Here is a 9,016-nt window from a genome sequence, read left to right as displayed (position 1 = left end):
AGAGCTCTTTATTTATCACCTTAAAGCATGGGTATCAAACTGGAAGCCCTAAAGCTGTTGCCAAACTACAAGTCCCATGAGACATTGCAAGACTGACAGTTACAAGCATGACTCTCAAAGACAGAGGCATGATGGGACTTGTAGTTTCGCGACAGCTGGAGGGCCACCAGTTTGACACCCCTGCCTTAAAGTGATAGCCTGTGCTCCCGCTAAAATGTGTTTTTACCATCTCCAAAATGAAGCTGAGGTTTGCTTAGACATCTTCAACAAAAAAACTAAAAAAAAAAAAAAACCAACAAAAACTGTCTGAAAGCCACACTGTGGTACACACTGCGCTTATAAAATATGAGGTCCGTGTAAAAAAAGGCCTTAAACCGTAGTTAACCCAAATCAAAAAATGTATATATTTCAATTTACCATTCCCATAAATTATGGTTTTCTTTTTATCATCTGTTACTTCTGTATATAAAGGCTCCTTCACACAGGTGTACTGATCAATTTCTATCAATTTGTAAGGCAGATCTGAACAGCAGCTCCATGATAATCTATGGGAAGACAAATTTAAAGAGGATCGATCGCTCACATGTGAACACCGCTCAAGAGGCAACACTCAATTGGGCATGATTATCTGTGAGAGCCAACAGTCTTCCAAAAAGCTAATCGCGGGAACCCCCATCTGCATCAAATTGCAGGTTGAGTGCATATGCAGGTGTGAATGCACCCTAATAGCTGGCTCTGTGTTCTTACCTTCCTAGCTCTTGGGGTCCCCCCAAGTTTGCACACCTGGTGGCAGGTGCACAGTGTAGATGTGATAAATTTCTGAAATAAATCTTGGTATATTTGAAATTACAGGTTGTTTGTTGTAAAATAGATGCCTCCTATATATCACTCCTGAGGAAGTGGATTGTCCACAAAATGTGTCAAGATGTCTTGAGCCCAATATACAGTGCTCAGCACTGAGTATAAGTATGCCTCAACAGATTTGTCAGAAAACCTTTACTTTCCTTTCAGAATCAACATTTTCAATGTTGACACTATACTACAAAAAATACTCCCACAAATGCGGACCATTGATTGCAAACAAGATTTGTTAATTTGCGCACACAAAAAAGTATTTTTCCTAACAAATTCATTCAAGACCATGGTGCAAAAATGAATACACCCAAAAGAAAGTCTTAGAAGCAAAGCTAAATTTTAGACAACAAAATCCTAATTACTAAGAATTCAACTACAGGTGAGTCTATTTATTCATTAAACAGATGTCCAGCAGAAAGTTGATTATAAAAGGGTGTTTTTTTAAAGAAAACTCCTTCCCATTTCATGCTGTCAGCAATGGCACCACATGGAAGAGAAACGTCACCAGGCCTGAGAAAGAAAAAGTGAAGGCTACAAGAAGATCAGCAAAGCTTTACTTATCAGTCAGAATACTGTAGCAAAAGCGATCCAAAAATGTAACAAAGTTGGAACTGCAACCATCTCACAGAGACATCCACAAGTTAACACCTGGGCAGGAGTGTCTTTTGATGAGAAGGGTTGAAGAAAATCACCATGCAAGATCACTGCAGTTAGCTAAAGAAGTAGAAAGCCAAACTGGGGTGATTGTGTCCCATGATATAATACAGTGTACACTGCAAAGGAATGGCATGCATGGGTGTCGTCCATAAAGTAAGCCTTTCGTAAAGCCCATGCTCAAAAAAGCCCACCTAGAATTTGCTGAAAAAGAAGACTACTGAAACTCTGTACTCTGGAGTGATAAGACCAAGATAAATGTTTTTGGAACTGATGGCTTCAAAATTGTATGGCGTTGCAAAGGTGAGGAGTACAAAGAAAAATGCATGGTGCCTACAGTGAAACATGGTGGTGGCATTGCCCTTCTGTGAACCTACATGAGTGCTGCTGGTGTCGAGGAGCTGCATTTAATTGATGGTATCATGAATTCACAGATGTACTGCTCTATATTGAAAGAGAAGACGCTATCATCACTCTGTGCCCATCAATCTAAGGCCACTGTTGCATTTATGAAGAACAAGGTACAAATGATTCAGTGGCCAAGTATGTCTCCTGATCTGAACCCAATCGAACATCTATGGGGAATTCTGAAGAGCCAAGTTGAGCATCATTCGCCATCTAGCATCTAGGCACTAAAAGAGGTCGTTCTTGAAGAATGGAAAAAGATAGATTTTGCAATATGTCGCCAACTTGTTCATTCCATGCCTAGAAAACTTGTCCTTACAAATCATGGAGGTCATACAAAATACTAGATGGAGTAGTTTTGTTGTGGGGTGTATTCATTTTTGCATCAACTAATTTGAGTAAAACTGAACATTTTGTAATCCAAGTTATATTATTAACCTTACTTTCATGTAATGCGCTAAACAAATGTTCTATAAAACTCAGTTTTGTCAAAATAATGGAAATTGTTTTTGTGTTCATTGAGATATTGATTAAAATTTTACTTTTCAAAAGGGGTGTACTCATTTATGCTGAGCACTGTATGTCCTTATACATCAGTAATCATATACCACCAACCATTTTGATATATTGATTCATCTCTTGATATGGGAGACACTCATGGGCCCAATTTGGAGGTTACTAATTTATAATTATTTTGAGGCTTAAAAGGTACTTAGCATGTTCTCTATGCACTATTTTATGTGACTCTTAATACTTTGCATATCAAATAAAGCTTTGTATTCTAAGGTTTTAAAAACTTGTAACTGTATTGGTTATCCCATTGGTTAGCATCTCTTTTTGGTCCAATTGACATTAGGGGATTGCTGAATGGAATGTTCGAGGATTTTCTTGTTCATTACAAGGCACAAAGTATTTTTTCCAAATGTCGTGATCAGGACAGGGTCTTAAACAAGTGATTCTGAGTACCCAGCCAGCCCAGATAATGGTCACTAGTCTGACATGCCGCAGTGAAATAAGAAGGGAGGGTCAAGGATGTAAGATTCCTCTTCACACACTGGGGCTATTCAGGACACACAATGTATTTCAGTGTTGCCTGGATACCTTGCCATAGGGAGGGGGATCACAGCGCCACAGACTGGACAAGGAAGGATGTTCACATGTTCCTTGTATAAGATGCAGAGAAGGAATGTAGTCTGGTATTTCCCAGTGTTCCAACATAACAACCCCACACTCTGGGTATTTGTGACCAATAAGGCAGATATAAATTGAAAGGCTGCTTTTTATCACATCACTTCTGAAGTTTCAAATCGATGACCCTAAACATTTATTATATGAAAATAATATAATAAATGCTTCTTCAAATATTAGCACTTCGAATATTGAACAAAAGTCTTGGGAATACTGCCAACACTTTCTCTTGGTATCATCAGCTTCCATTATGGTGGTTACAGTACTGAATTTGTATGTCTTTGGCACCACTCGCTACGGGTCTACTCATTGGCTTTCCAACAATTTGAGGTAAGTATAATCACTGGGTCTCCAACATAGTCTGGGTTGAGAGAGAACACTCAGTACAGAAAGTGGACACATACCTAAATCGTTATCGGAAGGGTAAGGGAAGATGGTGGAAGGTCACAGATGTACAACACAAAGCACGCTGGTGAAAAAGTCCAGTAACACACTGCTTATGTAGACAATTCAAGGCTGCCCTCTCTGTTGAATGACCACTGTGTATTGGGTAATAATGTCTCACAGATAGCCACCTAACCTGCAAGACTAGAACCTGTCATGGAACTCAACAGAAACCTCAAACAAATAAAATGGCCCCAACAGACTTTCCATAATTTATAGACCACCGATAGTCCTATCGATCCTTGGGAGTAAACAACGACTACCCAGGGAACCCCAGTTTAACGACATGGTAATGTTACTACGGTGTTCTCTATATGCATTCTTGGAATATCCCATGCCTTTCAAGTAAATAGTTACATAGTCTGGCTGAGAAAAGAAAAGTCCATCCAGTTCAACCAGTTCAAAAAGCAATTAAAAGATAAAATACACTGCAAAGTCTGTAAGTGAATAACATAAAAGTGGGACTGTAGGCAATACTTTTTTCCCCATTTTGGACTGAGCAAGGGATGGCTATAATGCCAGATTTTTTTTATTATACCATCCATGTTCCACTGCGTAGATTTCCTTTCACTTCTTGTCAAACATGCAAACAGGAAGTGAGCGTAAATCCCTGCAAATTAAGGGAATTTCTTGGGGGCTCCCAGGTCACCAGAACTATCCCTATTGGAAGATTTTTCTCCTACTTTCACTTTCAATGATAATGGTAAACAGGACAAAGAGAGGGTGACTCTCCTTAATGGGGGCATAGAAAACAATAAAAACCAACAAGGATTCTAATCCCTCTCCACTCTATCCAGACCTACAAGAAAAAAACAAAAGGTTTTCCTTTTAGTTGAACATTAAAGCTGAGTTCACCTTTAAAAGGTAAAAATAATAAGTGCCCATATAATAATGTCAGGAAAAAATGCATTTATAATTTTTTCCCACAGCAGTCTGCAAAGCATTGCACCAATAATCAATGGATTGTAGGTGCAATGTCAGGCTTCTGCACATTCTTCTTCCCGCTCTCTGCCCATACCTCTGTAGGGGCTTTCAGTTACTAAGATGCAAGACGATTCAGTGGACTACAAGTTCTCTGATCAACACACTCATATTCCACTGAGCACTGCAAGTCCATTTATTATGGACTTAAGAACATGTTGCACCCTAAATTTGGGTGCAACATGTTCTAGAAAATGAACTGCTGAAACTGCTTAAAAAACTGGTGGTTTAATATCACTTTAATACAAACACCGCACACATAATTTTTTTCCGCATACACAATGGGGTTGATTTACTAAAGGCAAATATACTGTGCACCGCAATTGCACTTTCTCTAGATCTGAGGGGAAGCTCTGCTAATTTATATCATCCAATCATGTGCAAGCAAAAATGCTGTTTTTTTTTTTCCCCTTGCATATGTTTGGGTATTCTTTGCAAAGTGAAGCTTTACCTCATTTACTAAGCCCTGGAGCAAGTGCACAGAATAATTGCCTTTAATAAATTGTATGCCCCTTGAGGGTTAGGGACTGATGTCAATGTACAATATACACCGCGTTCCAAATTATTATGCAAATCCTATTTAAGTGTCACAAAGCTTAAATAATTTGTTTTTCTTTTTAACTCATGGATGGCATTGTGTCTCAGGGCTCTTTTGATCACTGAAAACAATCTCGGACACCTGTGATAATTAGATTGGCCGGTGAGCCCAATTTAAGTAAAAACTACTAAAGGACGGTGTTCCACATTATTAAGCAGAGCACCATTTTCAAGCAATATGGGGAAGAAAAAGGATCTCTCTGCTGCCGAAAAGAGTGAAATAGTTCAATGCCTTGGACGAGGTATGAAAACATTCGATATTTCACGAAAACTTATGCGTGATCATCGCACTATTAGGAGATTTGTGGCTGATGCAGAGCATAGACGGGTTCGTGCAGATAAAGCACATTGAGGAAGATTTCTGCCAGATCCATGCATCGGATCAAGAAAGCAGCTGCTATAATACCATTACATAGCAGCAAACAGATATTTGAAGCTGCTGGTGCTTCTGGAGTCCCACGGACATCAAGGTGTAGAGTCCTCCAGAGTCTTGCAACTGTGCATAAACCTTCTATTTGGCCACCACTAACCAATGCTCACAAGCAGAAACAGCTGAATTGGGCAGAAAAATACATGAAGACTAATTTTCAAACAGTCCTGTTCACTGATGAGTGCCGTGCAACCCTGGATGGTCCAGATGGATGGAGTAGTGGATGGTTGGTGGATGGCCACCCTGTTCCAACAAGGCTGCAACGTCAGCAAGGCAGTGGTGGAGTCATGTTTTGGGCCAGAATCATGGGAACAGAGCTGGTCGGCCCCTTTAGGGTCCCCGAAGGTGTAAAGATGACCTCTGCAAAGTATGTGGAGTTTATGACTGATCACTTTCTTCCCTGGTACAGAAGGAAGAACTATGCTTTCCGTAATAAAATCATCTTCATGCATGACAATGCTCCATCTCATGCTGGAAAGAATACCTCTGCATCAATGGCTGCTATGGGGATAAAAGGAGAGAAAGTCATGGAGTGGCCTCCATCCTCCCCTGACCTCAATCCTATTGAGAACCTTTGGATCATCCTCAAGCAAAAGATCTATGAGGGTGGGAGGCAGTTTACATCCAAACAGCAGCTCTGGGAGGCTATTCTGACATCTTGCAAACAAATTCAAGCAGAAACTGTCCAAAAACTCACAAGTTCAATGGATGCAAGACTTGTGAAGCTGCTATCAAATAAGGGGTCCTATGTTACAATGTAACGTGACCTGTTAAAATGTTTAAAAAGTTAAAATGTTGTTAAAAGTTTGATTGAAATAGCTTTTGATTTCAGTAAATATGCTGCAAACACAACAAATGACAATTTTCAGTTCTTTACAACCTATAAAGTGTTTTGAAACTTACTGTGCAAAATAATTTAGAACAGTGCATTGTAAGTGTTTTATGTTTAAAAAAAATACTGTTATTAGGACAGGGGTGTCCAAACTTTTTTCAAAGAGGGCCAGATTGGATGAAGTGAACATGGTGGAGGGCCGAACATTTTTCCAAACATTCTTTGAACCATTACAATTAAATGCAAATAAATTATTTTATGCCAAGTTACCGTATTTTTCGCCGTATAAGACGCACCTGACCATAAGACGCACCTAGGTTTTAGAGGCAGAAAACAGGAAAAAAAAATTCTGAACTAATGGACTGCAGACACAGTACAGGAGATGACCAGAGACTGCGGACATAGTACAGGAGATGACCAGAGACTGCGGACAGCACAGGGATGACCAGAGACTGCGGACAGCACAGGGATGACCAGAGACTGCGGACAGCACAGGGATGACCAGAGACTGCGGACAGCACAGGGATGACCAGAGACTGCGGACAGCACAGGGATGACCAGAGACTGCGGACAGCACAGGGATGACCAGAGACTGCGGACAGCACAGGGATGACCAGAGACTGCGGACAGCACAGGGATGACCAGAGACTGCGGACAGCACAGGGATGACCAGAGACTGCGGACAGCACAGGGATGACCAGAGACTGCGGACAGCACAGGGATGACCAGAGACTGCGGACAGCACAGGGATGACCAGAGACTGCGGACAGTACAGATGACTGCTGACCTTTGGGGAGGTGGGGAGCGGGTACCTGAATTTGACAGGTACCCGCTCTTACTTCTGCAGTTGTTCTTTGATCTTACCTGTTCCTCGATCCAGCCGCGCGCTGTCTTCCCGGCTTCTGTAATGGCGCTCGGCATGACAGCTGGGTGCCCAGTGCGCATGAGCGAGAAGCACTTGCGCTTTGTGATTGGTCCGGCGGCTTCTGGGATCTGTCATGTGTCCCAGGTACCGCCTTACCATTCACAAAAAAGCACCGCTTCTTGCGCATGCGCACTTGGCACCCGGCTGTCATGCCCAGTGCCCACACTACAGAAGCCGGGAAGACAGCGCGCCGCTGGATAGAGGAACAGGTAAGGTCCCGCTGCAGAGCTGAGCGGCCGGCCCGGTATTCTGACACGGCCGCGGTGGAAATACCGGACCGGCCGCTCCATAAGACACACTGACACATTGACATGGAGGGCCGTATTAGACCGACCCTCGGGCCGTAAATGGCCCGCGGGCCGGACTTTGGACATGCCTGCATTAGGAGGTTTGTTCAATAAAATGTGAATTGTACTCTTAATAGTTGATAACATGAGAATTATGCCGATTGTTATTTACATCAATTATTTAGGTAAATGAGAACAATATAATTTGCATAATAATTAGGAACACGGTGTATATGTAAAGCGTTGTGTAAATTGACGACGCTATATAAGTACCTGTAATAAATAAAATCAAATCAACCCCATTGTCTTCCCGTTGTTCAATGAACAGTCACACTTCTGCTAGTACACATATTACAGTAACTAACGATACAACTGTTTGGATGGTCTCTCCGATAACAAACCCATTTGGCCTCCCTGCAAAAACCCATATATATAATTTATGGTTGTTTTGGGGAATAGCCACTTTCCATCGTAAACAGGCCAGACACAGACAGGACCTGAGCTGTATCCCTCCTGTTTAAGCTGACTGCCTGGGATAGTTCATATTCACACAGTCAAACCATCAGGGACTAGCGATCTACAACCTGCAGGCTTCCTGCTTATATCCTGTCTGTCAGGGCCGGCAGCCAGCAGCACAAGGGCAGAGGCTAGTTGGCACAGGGTGGTAATGGTAGCCAAAGGTAATTTAAGTCAAAGGATGGGAGGAACCACAGACACAAAACACATTCAGGAATGTACGTTTGGAAGGGGATTAGATAAAATAAATAGTAAGTCATAACTGCGAGCAATGTAAAAATGGTTTTGTATAACGGGAGTATGATCAGAACAACTCATGTACTGAGCTACAAAAAGCAACTTGTGGGGATCGAAACAGGAAATTACAAATCAACAATAGCAGATCCTATAATCCCCATTCTGACAGGTTCTCTGGAAGAACTGGATGTGTTCAACATGTGGGTAAATTGCCACTGACACAACAAGGCTACCTTCACATGGGTGGCCAGAGGCAGGTAGTTTGCTGCGGTTAGTCGCCTCTGGACGCAGCTGCACTCCATGCTATGGCTACATACAAACTGTATGATTAGCCGTGGCCACAAACACTATGTCTGGATGCACACTACCTGTGTCCAGGGTCGGTATTCATATGCAGCCGCTTGGATGAGCAGTTACATGCTAACAGCAGCAGCCATGGCCATTGATTTGTACAGAGTACAAATCTGACAGCAGCCACTAACCGCTATTACTGTATGCACACAGCCTCTGCATGCAGCATGTACCTCCACCACACCTGCCTGCTTGTCTGATTGTAGCCTAGCAGAAATTAAGACTTGGTTCACATCTGTGCGGGTGGTGCCGTGTGTGGATCTGCACAGAGGAATGCGGACCTGCGGGCGGGTGCCAACAATTCTAATGGCACG

General features: G+C 42.2%; 1 protein-coding gene across 2 annotated transcripts in view; it reads right to left on the bottom strand.

Annotated features, from left to right (window-relative positions):
* Positions 1–9,016, bottom strand: part of SAP30BP (SAP30 binding protein) — an 87,266-nt gene that overhangs the window by 25,753 nt on the left and 52,497 nt on the right. The gene's annotated exons all lie outside the window — the stretch shown is intronic.

The sequence above is a fragment of the Staurois parvus genome, unplaced genomic scaffold, assembly GCF_062004578.1.
Source record: "Staurois parvus isolate SC_StPar_1 unplaced genomic scaffold, SC_StPar_1.0 ptg000813l, whole genome shotgun sequence".
In the NCBI taxonomy this organism is placed as follows: domain Eukaryota; kingdom Metazoa; phylum Chordata; class Amphibia; order Anura; family Ranidae; genus Staurois; species Staurois parvus.
Note: the sequence above shows the minus strand (reverse complement) of the source record. Positions and strands in the feature narration are given on the sequence as shown.